Source organism: Tursiops truncatus, chromosome 2, assembly GCF_011762595.2.
Source record: "Tursiops truncatus isolate mTurTru1 chromosome 2, mTurTru1.mat.Y, whole genome shotgun sequence".
In the NCBI taxonomy this organism is placed as follows: domain Eukaryota; kingdom Metazoa; phylum Chordata; class Mammalia; order Artiodactyla; family Delphinidae; genus Tursiops; species Tursiops truncatus.
In genome coordinates, this window is record NC_047035.1 from 94,254,885 (window position 1) to 94,277,618 (window position 22,734).

The 22,734-nt window shown below is 44.8% G+C and overlaps 1 long non-coding RNA gene across 1 annotated transcript in view; it reads left to right on the forward strand.

Moving 5' to 3' along the window:
- Positions 1-10,030: 10,030 nt before the first annotated feature.
- LOC141278017 (uncharacterized) overlaps positions 10,031-22,734 on the forward strand; it is a 49,289-nt gene continuing 36,585 nt past the window's right edge. Inside the window, exon 1 of the long non-coding RNA XR_012330107.1 lies at positions 10,031-10,443. This is a non-coding gene — a long non-coding RNA (uncharacterized lncRNA). The remainder of the gene's footprint in view (positions 10,444-22,734) is intronic.

The window sequence follows — 22,734 nt, forward strand, 5'->3', positions numbered from 1 at the left end:
CTTAAACCTGGAGAGTTGGGGCCCGTGGAATGGGTAGCGCGCAGTACTGCTTTAAAGGGTCTGCATTTGCTCACCCAACCTCACCAATCCTCTCAGCCCCAAGTGTCCAGCCTCATGTGTCATCCAGCTGTGGGGGTAGATAAGGTCAATCCAGGGTGCATCACAGCCCCTGGACGAATTTTGTAAGAATTTCTCTCTCTCTCACTCTCTTTGTGTTTTTTTGTGTTTCGAAATTTATTTTTATAATGGGCTTCAGCTGAATTTCACTGCAGTATTTCTGCCGCTCTACACACACTTGATTCCCTTACGGAGACATATCAATACGTAGGTTTTAAGATTCTGACTTGTCACGTATATTCCTCTGCGGTGCATAGCGGGTGTTGAGTCCAGGTCACTGAGCAAAGAGTAGGTCTTCTCTATTACATATGTGGTTTATGGAACGGGATCTGTGCTAATTTCAAACTCTGGTTTTATGCATCACCCCACCTCACCTCTCCCCTTAAGCAGGCATAAGCGCGTCTTCTAAATGTGTGACTGTGTTCTGTTTTGTAATTCAGTTCATGTGTAGCCATGTTTACATTCCGTCTATGAGTGATATCTTATGATAAGTTTCTTTTTCTGTGTGACTTCTTTCACTTAGAATCATCGTACCTAAATCCACTCATTATGCTGCTGCTGGCCTTACGACAGTGATTTCAAGGCTGAGTGACATTCCATTGTACATAAGTACCACAGCTTCTTTATCCATTTTTCTCTTTCCTGGGGTGTTTAAGTTGTACCCAAGTCGAGGAGTTTGTAAACAGAGGAGCCCTAAGCTTTGGGGTGGCTGTGTCTTGTTGATTTTTATATTTCCCAAGATATATGCCCGTGAGTGGAAGTGCCCTATGCTCTGTAGCTCTGTTTTTCACATGTTTCCGGAAACACCATACACTTCTCCAGAGTGGCTGTTGGCAATTAAAATCCGGCCAATCAGGGTAACAAGGCTCCCTGGTCTGCATGGCCTGTCCTGCCTCTCTGGTTTTTACACTTTTTTCGGATGGCCCTTTGGACCGGTTGAAGAGAGACTTCTTTGCTGTGCGGATTTCCATTGCCCGCTTCCTTGATTGGCCAAGAAGGGCGTATGCGTTTTTGCCTGAATATATTCAGGCAAAAACGCATACGCCCTTTTTGGGCAACTGCATCATTGTCGAAGTCGGCCGCTTTTCATGTGCTTTAAAGGAGACTCCAATCTACTTGGTGAAACGTGTCTGCTGCAATTCTGCCTTGGTTTCAAATCCTCTTCGTTGCCTTACCTCAATATATTTTTCGACGAAAGTTGTCCTTTTTAACTCTGCAGGTTTGTGAACTGCAGTGCCCCTGAGCTCCATTTTTCAACTCGCTCTTTTGTGAACTGGCCGCAAAACCGCAGGATTGCTTCAGGCCCTATTCTGGTTCCGGGGCGGCAGGCTGAGGCTTTGGTTAATTCTTCCTCCTGATGGGAAATTAGAGGTGCATGTGCCCGTCCAAACACCTACAGCTGTTCTCTCATTGGTTCCCCCTCATCCCGTTCATCCTCCGCACTAATTGCAGACTGTGCGAAACAGGAGGTTTAAGGCGCTGACTCTCCAAATGGGGAGATGGTTAGTAAAGCGGCTGGAATGGCGAACCCGAGCACCAGGAGAGGAAAAGTGAGGTACGTTTTAGAAACCTTTCCCGATCACACGGTGTACCATCCTCTGGGTTTCCCATGCGTGTTTTAGCTGTAGGAAGATACCCTTAAACCTGGAGAGTTGGGGCCCGTGGAATGGGTAGCGCGCAGTACTGCTTTAAAGGGTCTGCATTTGCTCACCCAACCTCACCAATCCTCTCAGCCCCAAGTGTCCAGCCTCATGTGTCATCCAGCTGTGGGGGTAGATAAGGTCAATCCAGGGTGCATCACAGCCCCTGGACGAATTTTGTAAGAATTTCTCTCTCTCTCACTCTCTTTGTGTTTTTTTGTGTTTCGAAATTTATTTTTATAATGGGCTTCAGCTGAATTTCACTGCAGTATTTCTGCCGCTCTACACACACTTGATTCCCTTACGGAGACATATCAATACGTAGGTTTTAAGATTCTGACTTGTCACGTATATTCCTCTGCGGTGCATAGGGGGTGTTGAGTCCAGTTCACTGAGCAAAGAGTAGGTCTTCTCTATTACATATGTGGTTTATGGAACGGGATCTGTGCTAATTTCAAACTCTGGTTTTATGCATCACCCCACCTCACCTCTCCCCTTAAGCAGGCATAAGCGCGTCTTCTAAATGTGTGACTGTGTTCTGTTTTGTAATTCAGTTCATGTGTAGCCATGTTTACATTCCGTCTATGAGTGATATCTTATGATAAGTTTCTTTTTCTGTGTGACTTCTTTCACTTAGAATCATCGTACCTAAATCCACTCATTATGCTGCTGCTGGCCTTACGACAGTGATTTCAAGGCTGAGTGACATTCCATTGTACATAAGTACCACAGCTTCTTTATCCATTTTTCTCTTTCCTGGGGTGTTTAAGTTGTACCCAAGTCGAGGAGTTTGTAAACAGAGGAGCCCTAAGCTTTGGGGTGGCTGTGTCTTGTTGATTTTTATATTTCCCAAGATATATGCCCGTGAGTGGAAGTGCCCTATGCTCTGTAGCTCTGTTTTTCACATGTTTCCGGAAACACCATACACTTCTCCAGAGTGGCTGTTGGCAATTAAAATCCGGCCAATCAGGGTAACAAGGCTCCCTGGTCTGCATGGCCTGTCCTGCCTCTCTGGTTTTTACACTTTTTTCGGATGGCCCTTTGGACCGGTTGAAGAGAGACTTCTTTGCTGTGCGGATTTCCATTGCCCGCTTCCTTGATTGGCCAAGAAGGGCGTATGCGTTTTTGCCTGAATATATTCAGGCAAAAACGCATACGCCCTTTTTGGGCAACTGCATCATTGTCGAAGTCGGCCGCTTTTCATGTGCTTTAAAGGAGACTCCAATCTACCTGGTGAAACGTGTCTGCTGCAATTCTGCCTTGGTTTCAAATCCTCTTCGTTGCCTTACCTCAATATATTTTTCGACGAAAGTTGTCCTTTTTAACTCTGCAGGTTTGTGAACTGCAGTGCCCCTGAGCTCCATTTTTCAACTCGCTCTTTTGTGAACTGGCCGCAAAACCGCAGGATTGCTTCAGGCCCTATTCTGGTTCCGGGGCGGCAGGCTGAGGCTTTGGTTAATTCTTCCTCCTGATGGGAAATTAGAGGTGCATGTGCCCGTCCAAACACCTACAGCTGTTCTCTCATTGGTTCCCCCTCATCCCGTTCATCCTCCGCACTAATTGCAGACTGTGCGAAACAGGAGGTTTAAGGCGCTGACTCTCCAAATGGGGAGATGGTTAGTAAAGCGGCTGGAATGGCGAACCCGAGCACCAGGAGAGGAAAAGTGAGGTACGTTTTAGAAACCTTTCCCGATCACACGGTGTACCATCCTCTGGGTTTCCCATGCGTGTTTTAGCTGTAGGAAGATACCCTTACACCTGGAGAGTTGGGGCCCGTGGAATGGGTAGCGCGCAGTACTGCTTTAAAGGGTCTGCATTTGCTCACCCAACCTCACCAATCCTCTCAGCCCCAAGTGTCCAGCCTCATGTGTCATCCAGCTGTGGGGGTAGATAAGGTCAATCCAGGGTGCATCACAGCCCCTGGACGAATTTTGTAAGAATTTCTGTCTCTCTCACTCTCTTTGTGTTTTTTTGTGTTTCGAAATTTATTTTTATAATGGGCTTCAGCTGAATTTCACTGCAGTATTTCTGCCGCTCTACACACACTTGATTCCCTTACGGAGACATATCAATACGTAGGTTTTAAGATTCTGACTTGTCACATATATTCCTCTGCGGTGCATAGCGGGTGTTGAGTCCAGTTCACTGAGCAAAGAGTAGGTCTTCTCTATTACATATGTGGTTTATGGAACGGGATCTGTGCTAATTTCAAACTCTGGTTTTATGCATCACCCCACCTCACCTCTCCCCTTAAGCAGGCATAAGCGCGTCTTCTAAATGTGTGACTGTGTTCTGTTTTGTAATTCAGTTCATGTGTAGCCATGTTTACATTCCGTCTATGAGTGATATCTTATGATAAGTTTCTTTTTCTGTGTGACTTCTTTCACTTAGAATCATCGTACCTAAATCCACTCATTATGCTGCTGCTGGCCTTACGACAGTGATTTCAAGGCTGAGTGACATTCCATTGTACATAAGTACCACAGCTTCTTTATCCATTTTTCTCTTTCCTGGGGTGTTTAAGTTGTACCCAAGTCGAGGAGTTTGTAAACAGAGGAGCCCTAAGCTTTGGGGTGGCTGTGTCTTGTTGATTTTTATATTTCCCAAGATATATGCCCGTGAGTGGAAGTGCCCTATGCTCTGTAGCTCTGTTTTTCACATGTTTCCGGAAACACCATACACTTCTCCAGAGTGGCTGTTGGCAATTAAAATCCGGCCAATCAGGGTAACAAGGCTCCCTGGTCTGCATGGCCTGTCCTGCCTCTCTGGTTTTTACACTTTTTTCGGATGGCCCTTTGGACCGGTTGAAGAGAGACTTCTTTGCTGTGCGGATTTCCATTGCCCGCTTCCTTGATTGGCCAAGAAGGGCGTATGCGTTTTTGCCTGAATATATTCAGGCAAAAACGCATACGCCCTTTTTGGGCAACTGCATCATTGTCGAAGTTCGGCCGCTTTTCATGTGCTTTAAAGGAGACTCCAATCTACCTGGTGAAACGTGTCTGCTGCAATTCTGCCTTGGTTTCAAATCCTCTTCGTTGCCTTACCTCAATATATTTTTCGACGAAAGTTGTCCTTTTTAACTCTGCAGGTTTGTGAACTGCAGTGCCCCTGAGCTCCATTTTTCAACTCGCTCTTTTGTGAACTGGCCGCAAAACCGCAGGATTGCTTCAGGCCCTATTCTGGTTCCGGGGCGGCAGGCTGAGGCTTTGGTTAATTCTTCCTCCTGATGGGAAATTAGAGGTGCATGTGCCCGTCCAAACACCTACAGCTGTTCTCTCATTGGTTCCCCCTCATCCCGTTCATCCTCCGCACTAATTGCAGACTGTGCGAAACAGGAGGTTTAAGGCGCTGGCTCTCCAAATGGGGAGATGGTTAGTAAAGCGGCTGGAATGGCGAACCCGAGCACCAGGAGAGGAAAAGTGAGGTACGTTTTAGAAACCTTTCCCGATCACACGGTGTACCATCCTCTGGGTTTCCCATGCGTGTTTTAGCTGTAGGAAGATACCCTTAAACCTGGAGAGTTGGGGCCCGTGGAATGGGTAGCGCGCAGTACTGCTTTAAAGGGTCTGCATTTGCTCACCCAACCTCACCAATCCTCTCAGCCCCAAGTGTCCAGCCTCATGTGTCATCCAGCTGTGGGGGTAGATAAGGTCAATCCAGGGTGCATCACAGCCCCTGGACGAATTTTGTAAGAATTTCTCTCTCTCTCACTCTCTTTGTGTTTTTTTGTGTTTCGAAATTTATTTTTATAATGGGCTTCAGCTGAATTTCACTGCAGTATTTCTGCCGCTCTACACACACTTGATTCCCTTATGGAGACATATCAATACGTAGGTTTTAAGATTCTGACTTGTCACGTATATTCCTCTGCGGTGCATAGCGGGTGTTGAGTCCAGTTCACTGAGCAAAGAGTAGGTCTTCTCTATTACATATGTGGTTTATGGAACGGGATCTGTGCTAATTTCAAACTCTGGTTTTATGCATCACCCCACCTCACCTCTCCCCTTAAGCAGGCATAAGCGCGTCTTCTAAATGTGTGACTGTGTTCTGTTTTGTAATTCAGTTCATGTGTAGCCATGTTTACATTCCGTCTATGAGTGATATCTTATGATAAGTTTCTTTTTCTGTGTGACTTCTTTCACTTAGAATCATCGTACCTAAATCCACTCATTATGCTGCTGCTGGCCTTACGACAGTGATTTCAAGGCTGAGTGACATTCCATTGTACATAAGTACCACAGCTTCTTTATCCATTTTTCTCTTTCCTGGGGTGTTTAAGTTGTACCCAAGTCGAGGATTTTGTAAACAGAGGAGCCCTAAGCTTTGGGGTGGCTGTGTCTTGTTGATTTTTATATTTCCCAAGATATATGCCCGTGAGTGGAAGTGCCCTATGCTCTGTAGCTCTGTTTTTCACATGTTTCCGGAAACACCATACACTTCTCCAGAGTGGCTGTTGGCAATTAAAATCCGGCCAATCAGGGTAACAAGGCTCCCTGGTCTGCATGGCCTGTCCTGCCTCTCTGGTTTTTACACTTTTTTCGGATGGCCCTTTGGACCGGTTGAAGAGAGACTTCTTTGCTGTGCGGATTTCCATTGCCCGCTTCCTTGATTGGCCAAGAAGGGCGTATGCGTTTTTGCCTGAATATATTCAGGCAAAAACGCATACGCCCTTTTTGGGCAACTGCATCATTGTCGAAGTCGGCCGCTTTTCATGTGCTTTAAAGGAGACTCCAATCTACCTGGTGAAACGTGTCTGCTGCAATTCTGCCTTGGTTTCAAATCCTCTTCGTTGCCTTACCTCAATATATTTTTCGACGAAAGTTGTCCTTTTTAACTCTGCAGGTTTGTGAACTGCAGTGCCCCTGAGCTCCATTTTTCAACTCGCTCTTTTGTGAACTGGCCGCAAAACCGCAGGATTGCTTCAGGCCCTATTCTGGTTCCGGGGCGGCAGGCTGAGGCTTTGGTTAATTCTTCCTCCTGATGGGAAATTAGAGGTGCATGTGCCCGTCCAAACACCTACAGCTGTTCTCTCATTGGTTCCCCCTCATCCCGTTCATCCTCCGCACTAATTGCAGACTGTGCGAAACAGGAGGTTTAAGGCGCTGACTCTCCAAATGGGGAGACGGTTAGTAAAGCGGCTGGAATGGCGAACCCGAGCACCAGGAGAGGAAAAGTGAGGTACGTTTTAGAAACCTTTCCCGATCACACGGTGTACCATCCTCTGGGTTTCCCATGCGTGTTTTAGCTGTAGGAAGATACCCTTAAACCTGGAGAGTTGGGGCCCGTGGAATGGGTAGCGCGCAGTACTGCTTTAAAGGGTCTGCATTTGCTCACCCAACCTCACCAATCCTCTCAGCCCCAAGTGTCCAGCCTCATGTGTCATCCAGCTGTGGGGGTAGATAAGGTCAATCCAGGGTGCATCACAGCCCCTGGACGAATTTTGTAAGAATTTCTCTCTCTCTCACTCTCTTTGTGTTTTTTTGTGTTTCGAAATTTATTTTTATAATGGGCTTCAGCTGAATTTCACTGCAGTATTTCTGCCGCTCTACACACACTTGATTCCCTTACGGAGACATATCAATACGTAGGTTTTAAGATTCTGACTTGTCACGTATATTCCTCTGCGGTGCATAGCGGGTGTTGAGTCCAGTTCACTGAGCAAAGAGTAGGTCTTCTCTATTACATATGTGGTTTATGGAACGGGATCTGTGCTAATTTCAAACTCTGGTTTTATGCATCACCCCACCTCACCTCTCCCCTTAAGCAGGCATAAGCGCGTCTTCTAAATGTGTGACTGTGTTCTGTTTTGTAATTCAGTTCATGTGTAGCCATGTTTACATTCCGTCTATGAGTGATATCTTATGATAAGTTTCTTTTTCTGTGTGACTTCTTTCACTTAGAATCATCGTACCTAAATCCACTCATTATGCTGCTGCTGGCCTTACGACAGTGATTTCAAGGCTGAGTGACATTCCATTGTACATAAGTACCACAGCTTCTTTATCCATTTTTCTCTTTCCTGGGGTGTTTAAGTTGTACCCAAGTCGAGGAGTTTGTAAACAGAGGAGCCCTAAGCTTTGGGGTGGCTGTGTCTTGTTGATTTTTATATTTCCCAAGATATATGCCCGTGAGTGGAAGTGCCCTATGCTCTGTAGCTCTGTTTTTCACATGTTTCCGGAAACACCATACACTTCTCCAGAGTGGCTGTTGGCAATTAAAATCCGGCCAATCAGGGTAACAAGGCTCCCTGGTCTGCATGGCCTGTCCTGCCTCTCTGGTTTTTACACTTTTTTCGGATGGCCCTTTGGACCGGTTGAAGAGAGACTTCTTTGCTGTGCGGATTTCCATTGCCCGCTTCCTTGATTGGCCAAGAAGGGCGTATGCGTTTTTGCCTGAATATATTCAGGCAAAAACGCATACGCCCTTTTTGGGCAACTGCATCATTGTCGAAGTCGGCCGCTTTTCATGTGCTTTAAAGGAGACTCCAATCTACCTGGTGAAACGTGTCTGCTGCAATTCTGCCTTGGTTTCAAATCCTCTTCGTTGCCTTACCTCAATATATTTTTCGACGAAAGTTGTCCTTTTTAACTCTGCAGGTTTGTGAACTGCAGTGCCCCTGAGCTCCATTTTTCAACTCGCTCTTTTGTGAACTGGCCGCAAAACCGCAGGATTGCTTCAGGCCCTATTCTGGTTCCGGGGCGGCAGGCTGAGGCTTTGGTTAATTCTTCCTCCTGATGGGAAATTAGAGGTGCATGTGCCCGTCCAAACACCTACAGCTGTTCTCTCATTGGTTCCCCCTCATCCCGTTCATCCTCCGCACTAATTGCAGACTGTGCGAAACAGGAGGTTTAAGGCGCTGACTCTCCAAATGGGGAGACGGTTAGTAAAGCGGCTGGAATGGCGAACCCGAGCACCAGGAGAGGAAAAGTGAGGTACGTTTTAGAAACCTTTCCCGATCACACGGTGTACCATCCTCTGGGTTTCCCATGCGTGTTTTAGCTGTAGGAAGATACCCTTAAACCTGGAGAGTTGGGGCCCGTGGAATGGGTAGCGCGCAGTACTGCTTTAAAGGGTCTGCATTTGCTCACCCAACCTCACCAATCCTCTCAGCCCCAAGTGTCCAGCCTCATGTGTCATCCAGCTGTGGGGGTAGATAAGGTCAATCCAGGGTGCATCACAGCCCCTGGACGAATTTTGTAAGAATTTCTCTCTCTCTCACTCTCTTTGTGTTTTTTTGTGTTTCGAAATTTATTTTTATAATGGGCTTCAGCTGAATTTCACTGCAGTATTTCTGCCGCTCTACACACACTTGATTCCCTTACGGAGACATATCAATACGTAGGTTTTAAGATTCTGACTTGTCACGTATATTCCTCTGCGGTGCATAGCGGGTGTTGAGTCCAGTTCACTGAGCAAAGAGTAGGTCTTCTCTATTACATATGTGGTTTATGGAACGGGATCTGTGCTAATTTCAAACTCTGGTTTTATGCATCACCCCACCTCACCTCTCCCCTTAAGCAGGCATAAGCGCGTCTTCTAAATGTGTGACTGTGTTCTGTTTTGTAATTCAGTTCATGTGTAGCCATGTTTACATTCCGTCTATGAGTGATATCTTATGATAAGTTTCTTTTTCTGTGTGACTTCTTTCACTTAGAATCATCGTACCTAAATCCACTCATTATGCTGCTGCTGGCCTTACGACAGTGATTTCAAGGCTGAGTGACATTCCATTGTACATAAGTACCACAGCTTCTTTATCCATTTTTCTCTTTCCTGGGGTGTTTAAGTTGTACCCAAGTCGAGGAGTTTGTAAACAGAGGAGCCCTAAGCTTTGGGGTGGCTGTGTCTTGTTGATTTTTATATTTCCCAAGATATATGCCCGTGAGTGGAAGTGCCCTATGCTCTGTAGCTCTGTTTTTCACATGTTTCCGGAAACACCATACACTTCTCCAGAGTGGCTGTTGGCAATTAAAATCCGGCCAATCAGGGTAACAAGGCTCCCTGGTCTGCATGGCCTGTCCTGCCTCTCTGGTTTTTACACTTTTTTCGGATGGCCCTTTGGACCGGTTGAAGAGAGACTTCTTTGCTGTGCGGATTTCCATTGCCCGCTTCCTTGATTGGCCAAAAAGGGCGTATGCGTTTTTGCCTGAATATATTCAGGCAAAAACGCATACGCCCTTTTTGGGCAACTGCATCATTGTCGAAGTCGGCCGCTTTTCATGTGCTTTAAAGGAGACTCCAATCTACTTGGTGAAACGTGTCTGCTGCAATTCTGCCTTGGTTTCAAATCCTCTTCGTTGCCTTACCTCAATATATTTTTCGACGAAAGTTGTCCTTTTTAACTCTGCAGGTTTGTGAACTGCAGTGCCCCTGAGCTCCATTTTTCAACTCGCTCTTTTGTGAACTGGCCGCAAAACCGCAGGATTGCTTCAGGCCCTATTCTGGTTCCGGGGCGGCAGGCTGAGGCTTTGGTTAATTCTTCCTCCTGATGGGAAATTAGAGGTGCATGTGCCCGTCCAAACACCTACAGCTGTTCTCTCATTGGTTCCCCCTCATCCCGTTCATCCTCCGCACTAATTGCAGACTGTGCGAAACAGGAGGTTTAAGGCGCTGGCTCTCCAAATGGGGAGATGGTTAGTAAAGCGGCTGGAATGGCGAACCCGAGCACCAGGAGAGGAAAAGTGAGGTACGTTTTAGAAACCTTTCCCGATCACACGGTGTACCATCCTCTGGGTTTCCCATGCGTGTTTTAGCTGTAGGAAGATACCCTTAAACCTGGAGAGTTGGGGCCCGTGGAATGGGTAGCGCGCAGTACTGCTTTAAAGGGTCTGCATTTGCTCACCCAACCTCACCAATCCTCTCAGCCCCAAGTGTCCAGCCTCATGTGTCATCCAGCTGTGGGGGTAGATAAGGTCAATCCAGGGTGCATCACAGCCCCTGGACGAATTTTGTAAGAATTTCTCTCTCTCTCACTCTCTTTGTGTTTTTTTGTGTTTCGAAATTTATTTTTATAATGGGCTTCAGCTGAATTTCACTGCAGTATTTCTGCCGCTCTACACACACTTGATTCCCTTACGGAGACATATCAATACGTAGGTTTTAAGATTCTGACTTGTCACATATATTCCTCTGCGGTGCATAGCGGGTGTTGAGTCCAGTTCACTGAGCAAAGAGTAGGTCTTCTCTATTACATATGTGGTTTATGGAACGGGATCTGTGCTAATTTCAAACTCTGGTTTTATGCATCACCCCACCTCACCTCTCCCCTTAAGCAGGCATAAGCGCGTCTTCTAAATGTGTGACTGTGTTCTGTTTTGTAATTCAGTTCATGTGTAGCCATGTTTACATTCCGTCTATGAGTGATATCTTATGATAAGTTTCTTTTTCTGTGTGACTTCTTTCACTTAGAATCATCGTAGCTAAATCCACTCATTATGCTGCTGCTGGCCTTACGACAGTGATTTCAAGGCTGAGTGACATTCCGTTGTACATAAGTACCACAACTTTTTCCAGTGTTCTATTTCCTGTGATATTTAAGGTGGACCAAAATCTAGGTTCTTGAACACGGAGCAGCCCTATACTTCGTGGTGCCTGTGTCTTGTTTATTTTTAGTCTTCCCAAGATATTCACCCTTGAGTGGAAGTGCCCTATGCTCTGTCGCTCTGTTTTGTAAATATTTTTGAAAACACCATCCACCTCTCCAGAGTGGGTCTCGGCATTTTACATCGCGCACATCCCCGTAATAAGGCTCTCTGTTCTCCAATGGCCTGTCCTACATTTCTGTCTTTTACACATTTTTCTGATGGCCCTTTTGAGTGGTGGGAAATGAGATTTGTTTGTTGTGCAGATTTGCTTTGCCCGCTTGCTTGGTTGGCCAAAAAGGGCGTGTGCGTTTTTTTCCTGAGTATATTCACTTGAAATCTTGAAATGTGTTTGCTGCAATTCTGCCTTGCATTCAGAGCCTCTTCGTTGCCTTATCTCAATATATTTTTGGACGTTAGGTGTCATTTATAACTCTGCTGCTTTGTGAATTGCACTGCCCCTGAGCTTCATTTTTCAACTCGCTTTTTTGTGAACTGGCTGAAAACCGCAGGATTGCTTCAGGCCCTATTCTTGTTCCGGGCTGGCAGGCTGCGCCTTTGGTTAATTGTTCTTCACGATGGGAAATTAAACTGACACGTGTCTGTCGAAACACCCACAGCTAGTGTCTCATTGGGTCCCATTCTTTCTGTTCTTCCTCTGCACAAATTGGAAACTGTGCAAAACAGGAGGTTAAAGGCTCTGATTCTCCAAGTGGGGAGATTTTTAGTAAAGTGGCTGGAATGGCGAACCCGAACACCAGTAGATGAAGAATGAGGTGCATTTTAGACACATTTCCTGTTCACATGGTGTACAGTCCTCTGGATTTCCCATGTATGTTTTACCTGTAGGCAGTTCCCTTGAACCTGCAGATTTGGGACCCATGGAATGGGTACCAGGCAGTATTCCTTTAAAGGGTCTGCATTTCCTCACCCAACCTCACTAATTCTGTTAGCGCGAACAGTTTCCAGCCTTATGTCTCATCCTGTTGTGGGTCTATATGTGTACAATGCATGTTGATTAACAGCCCCTGAGCAAAAGGTGTAAGAATTTTTCTGTCTCAGTGCCTTTGTCTTAAATTTATTATTATATTGATTACAGGTGATTTTCAATGGTCTGTTTCTCACTGTGCTGTACATGCACTTGATTTACCTATAGAGAGACATCAATAAATTCTTCTTCAGATTCTTACCAGTCGTATATATTCTTTTCCGGTGACTTGAGTGTGCTGAGTACGGTTGTTTTAGGTACCGTGTAGGCCTTTTCGATTATCAATTTGGTATTTGAAACCGTATATTTGCTAATTTCAACCTCCTGGATAATGCCTCACTCCTCCCCACCTTTCCCCTTTAGCAGCCTTATGTGTGTTTTCTACCTATTTGACTATGTTTATCTTTTGTAATTTATTTCATGTGTAACCATTTTTGATTCCACCTTTAAGTGATATCTTATGATATGTGTCTTTTTCTTTTTGAATTATGTCACTTAGAATGATCGTACGTAACTCCTTTGGAGTTGTTACAACTGGCCATATTTCATTGATTTCCGAGCTGAGTAATATTCCACTCTACATAAGTACCACATCTCTTTTATCCATTTTTTCCCTCCAGAGACATTTAAGTTATATCCTAGTCGAGGATCTTTTAAACAGAGAGGCGGTAAACGTTGAGGTGCCTCTGTCCTGTCGATTTTTGTCTTTCCCAAGATATACGCCCATGAGTGCAAGTGCCCTATGCTCTGTAGCTCATTTTTTAGATGCTTTAGTAAACACAATACACTTCTCCAGAATGGCCGTTGGCAATATACATTTCCACTATAAGTCTCACAGGGCTCCCTCTTCTCGTTGCCCTGTCCTGCATTTCTGTTGTTTACGCTTTATGAGGATGGCTCTTCTGACTGATGCGAAGTGATATCTTTTGTAGTATTGACTTCCAGTGCCCACCTGTTTCGTTCGCTAAAAAGGGCATATACCCTTTTCTTGAATATATTCAGAAAATACGCATACGCCTTTTTTGGCCAACTGCATTGTTGGCGATGTTCAGCCCCTTTTCTTGTGCTTAATGGCGAGTCCTTTCTACCTCCTCAAATCCCTTTCCTGCCATTCTCCCTTGCTTACAAGTCCTTTTCGGTGACTTACCTCAAGACATTTTTCGACGATAGATACTTTCAGCTCTTCAGTTTCGTGAATTTTAGGGCCCCTGAGTTCCATTTTTCAACTTGTGCTTTTGGGAACTGGCCACAAAACAGTGGGATTTCCTCAAGCCCTATTCTGTTTCCGTGGGTAATCTTAGCCTTTGGTCAATACGTCTTCCTGATTGGAAATTAGAGTGACATGTGCCTGTCCGAATACCTAGGACTTGTCTCTCATTGTTCCTCATCCTTCCGCTTCATCCTCTGGACAGATTCCAAACTGTGTGCAACAGGATGTTGACAGTGCTGACATCTCCAAGTGGGGAGACTGTTAGTAAAGACGCTGGAGGGGTGAACCCGAGCACCAGGAGATGAGGAGATGAGATGCCTTTTCCAAACTCTTCCCGATCAGACGGTATACCATCCTCTGGGTGTGACAGACATGTTTTAGCAGTAGGAAGAGTCCCATTCATGTAAGGAGAACACCAGGGCTTTTTCAAAATCAGTGTCTCCCCGAACCCCAAACTGGGGAATTTTTAAGCTACGGCTACACGTATGTTCATTAAGGGCCTTGGGAAGTAGTCAGAGTCCGAACTTCAGATGATTGAAGTCTTCAGGGTCAGAAGCGCTCACCATCGGCTTCCCTTAGGTTACATTTTATCTGTCGTTGGTAGATGATGTCAATAAAAATATCTATTCTTTTTCCGATTATTTCCCTTTATAGGTTATTGCAAAATATTGAGTGTAGTTCCCTGTGCTATACAGTAGTTCCTTGTTGATGATCTATTTTATACATAGCAGTGTGTATGTGTTCATTCCAAACTGTTGATTTATCCCTCCTCCCACCTTTCCCCTTTGGTAATAATAAATTATAAGATTTCATACTTCTCAGAAATGGGGTAGCTGAAAGAGAGGTAGCACTTTCAGTGGAAAAGCATTTAAAACAAGATTGAAGCTTCAGCCAAGATTATTAGATGTACATCCTTGGAAAGAAATCACTTCATTTCTCTAATATTGACCTGACAAATAGGACAAACCTTTTCACTGAACTTGCTTATAATAAAGTGATGGAAATATCAAATGGAAGTGTTAGAAACATCTTATTTTACCCGAGCCTTATACACTGCTCTATGTTAATTACAGTTTGGCTCACACATCTGTTCATTGAAGTTACAATAGTCTCAATTTCTGTTACTGATCCTCCAGAGTGGGCCCCAACAAGTGTCCCCCTGCCCAGTGTCACTGGGGCCAACAGATCGAGACTGAGTTTGGTTCAGAAGCAAAGGAAACTTTATATTTTGATCAGAGAATGGAGAGGTGAGAGCATGCACTACCCCGTGGGCTGTGGGCTGGGCTGCTGTGTAGAGATCCTGTCAGAGTCAGTGGGAGGGAGGCGGCGGAGCTCTCGAGGGCCGGGTTGGCTGCAGCTCAGGCTCTATATCGCGGAGTCTGCACTGGGCCCCAGGAGCTGAGGTGTCGACCCAGCCATTCTGCACTAGGAAATCTGGTCTGAAGTGCCGGGTGTGGAACCTCTGCATGCGGGACCCTAGGAGCACGTGAAATTAGATAAAGCACAAAGGATAAAAAAGGTCAGACTTGACTTTATTGCCCAGATTCTATTTTTATCTCCCAGGGATTTTTAATGGGCTTTGCTGGGGACAAACCCCTCCTCTGCCTTTTGTCCCGTTCCTCATTCTTGGAGTGCTGAGGGTGCAGACCCTTCTTCTGTAACTGCTGAGTGCTGAGTTGGGAACCCTCATACCCGGGGACGAGGGTCAGAACTTCTCCCCAGCAGCCTCCAGGTGATGTTGATTGTTCCCAGGCCCCCTGCCTCCCTGCTCGTCCGCCTGAGCACCAGCATTGGGAGTGTTATAGATTCTAATGACTTTTAAGGGTCCAGGAAAGAGATGTGCAGAGACGCTGTGGGGGCCGGTTTTACCGCGCCCAACATTTGTTTGGCCACCTTAGGCTGACCGTTTCTGCCAGCCTAGATGCTCTGACCAGTAGTCTGTGCTTTCTTCAATTAGGCCCCTGAATTAACGTAAAAACAGCACCAGGTGTCAGAGCCCTGCCCGCTCAACTCCCAGACAGTCCAGGGTCAGTGGTGATCAAGGACCATGATGGCCACTGAGTCAACAGCCTTTTGAAGTAAACAGGAGTCCAGCCGCTCTTATTGGCCACCATCATCACGGTGCCTGTAGGCTTTTCTATGGTGACAGTGTGATATACGGTTCCCCCGCCAAGATTATTAGCTCCCCTCTGGGTGCAGTAAGTCCTGCAAGCAGTAGTCTACTCCTTCGGGACACACTTGTTGTTTTATGAGAGAAACTCCAGGTCAAGTGATGTTCACACGAGTCGTCATGGTGCCCTGTTGCCCCCGGTTGTCTCTCTGGATGTTGGAGTTGGAGGGCCTCCTCACTCGAGGTCGGTGTGCCCACAGAGCGAACCCTGCAACTTCAGGGCATGGTTGGTGATTAGGATCACCACGTGGGGTCCTTTTCCCTTAGGAGGGAGCTGGCCTTGCAGGCTGTTGATTTCCAGGTTTATAGATACCCCCAGTATCCTGGCCGGATGGGACGGCTGGCCAAGCCCTTGGTGACTGTAGTTTATCTTACCTGGATGGCATTCTTGCCTTGTTCCATTTCAAGTGGTCCCAGTTTTTGCACTAATTCTCCAATGGCGATTCACCTTTCACCGGGAATGTAAAGGTCAAAGGGTTTAGCTCAATTAGGGAGTTCCAGGGCAAGGGTCTGAATTGACTGCTCTTTCCATTCTTGAAAGGCCACTTCTGGATTCTGTTCAAAAGGATCATCATCTTTTCCTTTCAGTGTTTCATATAGAGGCCCAGCTAGTAGACTGTAGTTAGGGATCCAGAAGCAGCAAACCCTGGCCTCCCCAGGAACCCCTAAGCTGTCTTCTCATTTTAGAAAGGGGTAAGGCTGCAAATGGTTTCTTCCCTTTCCTGGGATGGGCTTCTCCGACCTTGTGTGAGAATGAAGCCCAGGCAGGTCACCGCAGTCTGTGATATTTGAGCTTTTTCTTGGACAACTTCTATCCTTTATTGGCTTGGTAGTTCAGAGGCCTCCTTAGTAGGGCTGGCGATCAGAATGTCGTCTGCATATTGAAGGAGGGTTTCCTTTTCCAGAGGTAGAACTTTTCGGTCTTTAGCTAAGCTTTCCCCAAAGATGGTGTGGGAATTTTTGAACCCTTGAGGCAAGACGGCCCGGAAGTATTGTTTTAGTTGTATGTTGAGTCCTGCCACTCACAAGCCAAAATTTCTTGTGACTCTGGGACTAATGGAATACAAAAGAAGGCATCATTGAAGACTAATACAGAATACCATGTCCTGGTGGTTGGTAGAATGACCAGCAGGGTGTAGGAATTAGGAGCAACTGGAGGTATATCCTCGGTGGCTTCACTGACTGTCCTGACATCCTTTACCAGGTCCCCAGCAGCCCATGGGGCTCTCGTGGTCAGACCAATCCCAGAATATGGAGCTCACCTGGGCAGGTACCCCACCCCCACCCCAGCCCACGGGGCTCTCGTGGTCAGGCCCCTCCCAGGATACAGAGCTACCCTTGCAGGTACCGTGGCAGGGCTGGGCACACAGGAACCGTGCACATAGCCCTCATTGCAGAGCACCCCCATCTCACCTGTCGCTCAGAGCTGACACAGAGCACCTCAGAGCAGGACTTGAACTAACAAACAGCAGCTGCGACAGGTCTGTGACCCTGGGCATCACTCTGTGTGGCCTCCCTCCACCTGGTCTTCCAGAGACTTCCACTGCACCCGGGGCACCAGGCCTCTGTCTCCAACCACCACCCACCCCTCCTCTCCCTGACTCCTGGGTTCCTCTCATTAGGAGAGGGTTTTCTTGAAGTTGTCTCCCACTCATGGGCCAGATAAAATGATTAGAAAACAAGCCAAAGCTGCAGCCCCTTGTCTATCCTGACTCTCAGGAGCCCACACCTGTTCCTTGGACCTGGCCGGTTCAGCAAGTTCCATTTTCTGCAACTGTGAGCCCCTGAGGGGTGATGATTGGCTGACCTGGGCAGCCTTACCGTGCCGGCCAGCCCTCCCCAGGTGTGCCTGGGTTGAGATCAATATAAATACCACTCCAGGCAGCAAGAGCCCCTGCAGCTGTGCCTGACGCCATTTTCTCTGCCCTGTCAGCAGTCTCGGGGCTGGGCTGGTGGGAGGGAGTGAGAGGCCGCGGCTTTGTGGGTGGCCCAGTGTGAGTGGGGCTCTGCTGGACTTTCTGCAGCAGTTGCCAGGCTGCCACCTGCTAAAGAAGAGGATGTGTCACCCATACCTGCTGCTGGAATTTCTCCCTGGGCAGAGGTGAGGAAGGAAAAAAGCAGTGGGGGCCGGGGCAGGACGGGTATCTCAGGCAGGGAAATGGAAATCTTCCAGAAGAGCACCCAGGGCCAGGACCATCCTGGCTGGCCTGCAGGCACCAAGTCCGCCGGCATGCTGTCGCTGGTGTGGCTCCAGGCCCTTTTTCTGGGCTTTCAAATCCTTGCACACATTCAGGTGTTTTACCTGGGAAGGGTGGAAAAAGTTCAGCAGCAGGTGGCCTGGGGCTCAGCTCACGTTTACTCAGAGACGCCTCCTCAAGGTTCCCCAGCTTTGCAATGAGGACGCTCCTTGCAGGGGGGCTGCTGGCTGCATGGGAGACGATCCCCACCTCTGACCAGCTTCAGAATTGTTTACCACTGGAGCAAGTGCTCTGATAGGGTTTTCCTCTGTATGACTGGTGGGTTCTGGGTTTTTTTCCCTTTTTTTTTTCTTTTTTTGGTTCAAGGTAGGTTTTATTCCTTTTTTTTGTATTTATAGATGTTAGCATAGAAATCATTCATATAAATATGTCTATGGCAAGGGAAGAACTTTTTCTTTCTATTTTATTGCTTTTTAATTTTTTAATTTTATTTTTTATACAGCAGGTTCTTATTACTTATCTATTTTATACATATTAGTGTATATATGTCTATCCCAGTCTCCTAATTTATCCCACACCCCCAGCCACTTTCCCCCCTTGTTGTCCATACGTTTGTTCTCTACGTCTGTGTCTCTATTTCTGCCCTGCAAACTGCTTCGTCAATACCATTTTTCTCGGTTCCACATTAATGCGTTAATATACGATATTTGTTTTTCTCTTCCTGAATTACTTCAGTCTGTATGACAGTTTCTGTATACATACATGTCTCTACAAATGACCCAATTTTCCTCCTTTTTATGCCTGAGTAATATTCCATTTGTATATATGTACCACATCTTCTTTATCCATTCGTCTGTCTGTGGGCATTTAGGTTGCTTCCATGACCTGGCTACTGTGAATTGTGCTGCAGTGAACATTGCAGTGAATATGTCTTTTTGAATTATGGTGTTCTCTGGGTATATGCAGGATTGCTGGGTCACATGGTATTTCTATTTTTAGTTTTTTAAGGAACCTCCATACTGTTCTCCATAGTGACTCTATCAATTTACATTCCCACCAACAGTGCAAGAGGGTTCCCTTTTCTCCACACCCTCTCCAGCATTAGTTGTTTGTAGATTTTCTAATGATGCCCATTCTAAGAGGTGCGAGGTGATACCTCATTGCAATTTTGATTTGCATTTCTCTAATAATTAGTGATGTTGAGCAGCTTTTCATGTGCTTCTTGGCCATCAGTATGTCTTCTTTGGAGAAATGTCTATTAAGGTCTTTTGCCCATTTGTGGATGGGGTTTTTGTTTTTTTAATATTGAGCTGCGTGAGCTGTTTATATATTTTGGAGATTAATCCTTTGTCCATTGATTCATTTGCAAATATTTTCTCCCATTCTGAGGGTTGCCTTTTTGTCTTGTTTATGTTTTCCTTTGCTGTGCAAAAACTTTTAAGTTTCATTAGGTCCCATTTGTATATTTTCATTTTCATTTCCATTACTCTATGAGGTGGATCAAAAAATATCTTGCGGGCTTCCGTGGTGGCGAAGTGGTTGAGAGTCTGCCTGCTGATGCTGGGGACACTGGTTCGTGCCCCAGTCCGGGAAGATCCCACATGCCATGGAGCGGCTGGACCCGTGACCCATGGCCACTGAGCCTTCGTGTCCGGAGCCTGCACTCCGCAGTGAGAGAGGCCACAACAGTGAGAGACCCACGTACCGCAAAAAAAAAAAAAAAAAAAAAAAAATCTTGCTGTGATTTATGTCAAAGAGTGTTCTTCCTATGTTTTCCTCTAACAGTTTTATAGTGTCCAGTGTTACATTTAGGTCTCTAATCCATTTTGAGTTTATTTTTGTTTATGGTGTTAGAGAGTGTTCTAATTCCATTCTTTTACATGTAGCTGTGCAGTTTTACCAGCACCAATTATTGAAGAGACTGTCTTTTCTCCATTGTATATCCTTGCTTCTTTTCTCATAGATTAGCTGACCATAGGTGCATGGGTTTATCTCTGAGCTTTCTATCTTGTTCCATTGATCTATATTTCTGTTTTTGTGCCAGTACCATATTGTCTTGATTACTGTGGCTTTGTGGTATAGTCTGAAGTCAGGGAGCGTGATTCCTCCAGCTCCATTTTTCGTTCTCAAGATTTCTTTGGCTGTTCGGGGTCTTTTGTGTTTCCATACAAATTGTGAAATTTTTTATTCTAGTTCTGTGAAAAATGCCATTGGTAGTTTGATAGGGATTGCATTGAATCTGTAGATTGCTTTGGATAGTACAGTCATTTTCCCAGTATTTATTCCTCCAGTCCAAGGACATGGTATATGTCTCCACCTGTTGGTATCATTTTTAATTTTTCATCAGTGTCTTATAGTTTTCTGCGTAGAGGTGTTTTGTCTCCCTAGGTAGGATTATTCCAAGGTATTTTATTCTTTTTGTTGCAGTGGTAAATGGGAGTGTTTCCTTAATTTCTCTTACAGATTTTTCATCATTAGTGTATCAGAATGCAAGAGATTTCTGTGAATTTATTTTGTATCCTGCTACTTTACCAGATTCACTGATTAGTTCTAATAGTTTTCTGGTAGCATCTTTAGGATTCTCTATGTATAGTATCATCTCATCTGCAAACAGTGAGTTTTACTTTTTCTTTTCCAATCTGTATTCCTTTTATTCCTTTTTCTTCTCTGATTGCTGTGGCTAGATCTTCCAAAACTATCTTGAATAATAGAGGTAAGAGTGGACATTTTTGTCTTGTTCCTGATCCTACAGGAGATGCTTTCAGTTTCTCACCATTGAGAATGTTGTTTGCTGTGGGTTTGTCGTATATGACCTTTATTATGTTGAGGTAGGTTCCCTCTATGCCCACTTTCTGGAGAGTTTTTATCATAAATCGGTGTTGAATTTTGTCAAAAGCTTTTTCTGCATCTACTGAGATGATAATATGGTTTTTCTTCTTCAGTTTGTTAATATGGTATATCACACTGAATGATATTGCGTATATTGAAGAATCCTTGCATACCTGAGATAAATCCTACTTGATCATGGTGTATGATCCTTTTAATGTGTTGTTGAATTCTGTTTGCTAGTATTTTGTTCAGGATTTTTGCATCTATATTAATCAGTGATATTGGTCTTTAATTTTCTTTTTTTGTAGTATCTTTGTCTGGTTTTGGTATCAGGGTGATGGTGGCCTCATAGAATGAGTTTGGGAGTATTCCTTCCTCTGCAGTTTTTTGGAAGAGTTTGAGAAGGATGGGTGTTAGCTCTTCTCTAATTGTTTGATAGAATTCACCTGTGAAGCCATCTGGTCCAGGACTTTTGTTTGTTGGAATATTTTTAATCATAGTTTCCATTTCATTACTTGTGATTGGTGTGTTTGTATTTTGTATTTCTTTCTGATTCAGTCTTGGAAGGTTATACCTTTCTAGGAATTTGTCCGTTTCCTCCAGGTTGTCCATTTCATTGGCATAGAGTTGCTTGTAGTAGTCTCTTAGGATGCTTTGTATTTCTGTGGTGTCCCTTGTAACTTCTCCTTTTTCGTTTTTAACTTTTTTGATTTGAGTCCTCTCCCTCTTTTTCTTGATGAATCTAGCTAATGGTTTTCAATATTGTTTATCTTCTCAAAGAAGCAGCTTTTAGTTTTATTGATCTTTTCTGTTGCTTTCTTCATTTCTATTTCATTTATCTCTGCTGTGATTTTTATGAGTTGTTTCCTTTTGCTAACTTCGGGTTTTTTTTTTTTTCTCTAGTTTCTTTAGGTGTAAGGTTAGATTGTTTATTTGAGACTTTTCTTTTTTCTTGAGGTAGGCTTGTAGAGTTATAAACTTCCCTCTTAGAACTGCTTTTGCTGCACCCCATAGGTTTCGATCATCATGTTTTCATTGTCATTTGTCTCTAGGTATTTTTTTATTTCCTCTTTGATTTCTTCAGTTATCTCTTGGTTATCTAGTAACGTATTGTTTAGCCTCCATGTGTTTGTGTTTTTGACATTTTTTTCCCTGTAATTCATTTCTAATCTCGTAGCGTTGTGGTCAGAAAAGATGCTTGATATGATGTCGACTTTCTTAAATTTACTGAGGCTTGATTTGTGAGCCAAGATGTGATCTATACTGGAGAATGTACCGTGCGCAGTTGAGAAGATATATTATCTGCTGTTTTTGGATGGAATGTTCTATAAATATCAATTAACTCTATCTGGTCTATTGTGTCTTTTAAAGCTTCTGTTTCCTTATTTATTTTTCATTTTGAGCGATATGTCCATTGGTGTAAGTGAGGTGTTAAGTTCCCCCTCTATTATTGTGTTACTGTCACTTTCTTCATTTATAGATGTTAGCAGTTGCCTTATGTATTGAGGTGCTCCTATGTTGGGTGCATATATGTTTATAATTGTTATATCTTTTTCTTGGATTGATCCCTTGATCATTATTTGGTGTCCTTCCTTCTCTATTGTAACATTCTTTATTTTAAAGTCTATTTAAATCTATATATTTAAATCTAAGTCTTTTTAAAAATAACTTATTTATTTTTGGCTGCATTGGGTCTTCGTTGGTGTGCATGGGCCTTCTCTAGTTGTGGAGAGTGTGGGCTACTCTTTGTTGCGGTGCACATGCTTATTGTGGTGGCTTCTCTTGTTGCGGAGCACAGGCTCTAGGCTCCCGGGTTTCATTAGTTGTGGCATGCGGGCTCAGTAGTTATGACACATGGGCTTAGTTGCTCTGGGTCATGTGGGATCTTCCCGGACCAGGGCTCGAACCCATGTTTCCTGCATTGGCAGGCAGATTTTTAACCACTGTGCCACCAGGGGTTAAAATCTGATGAGTATTGCTACACCAGTTTTCTTTTGATTT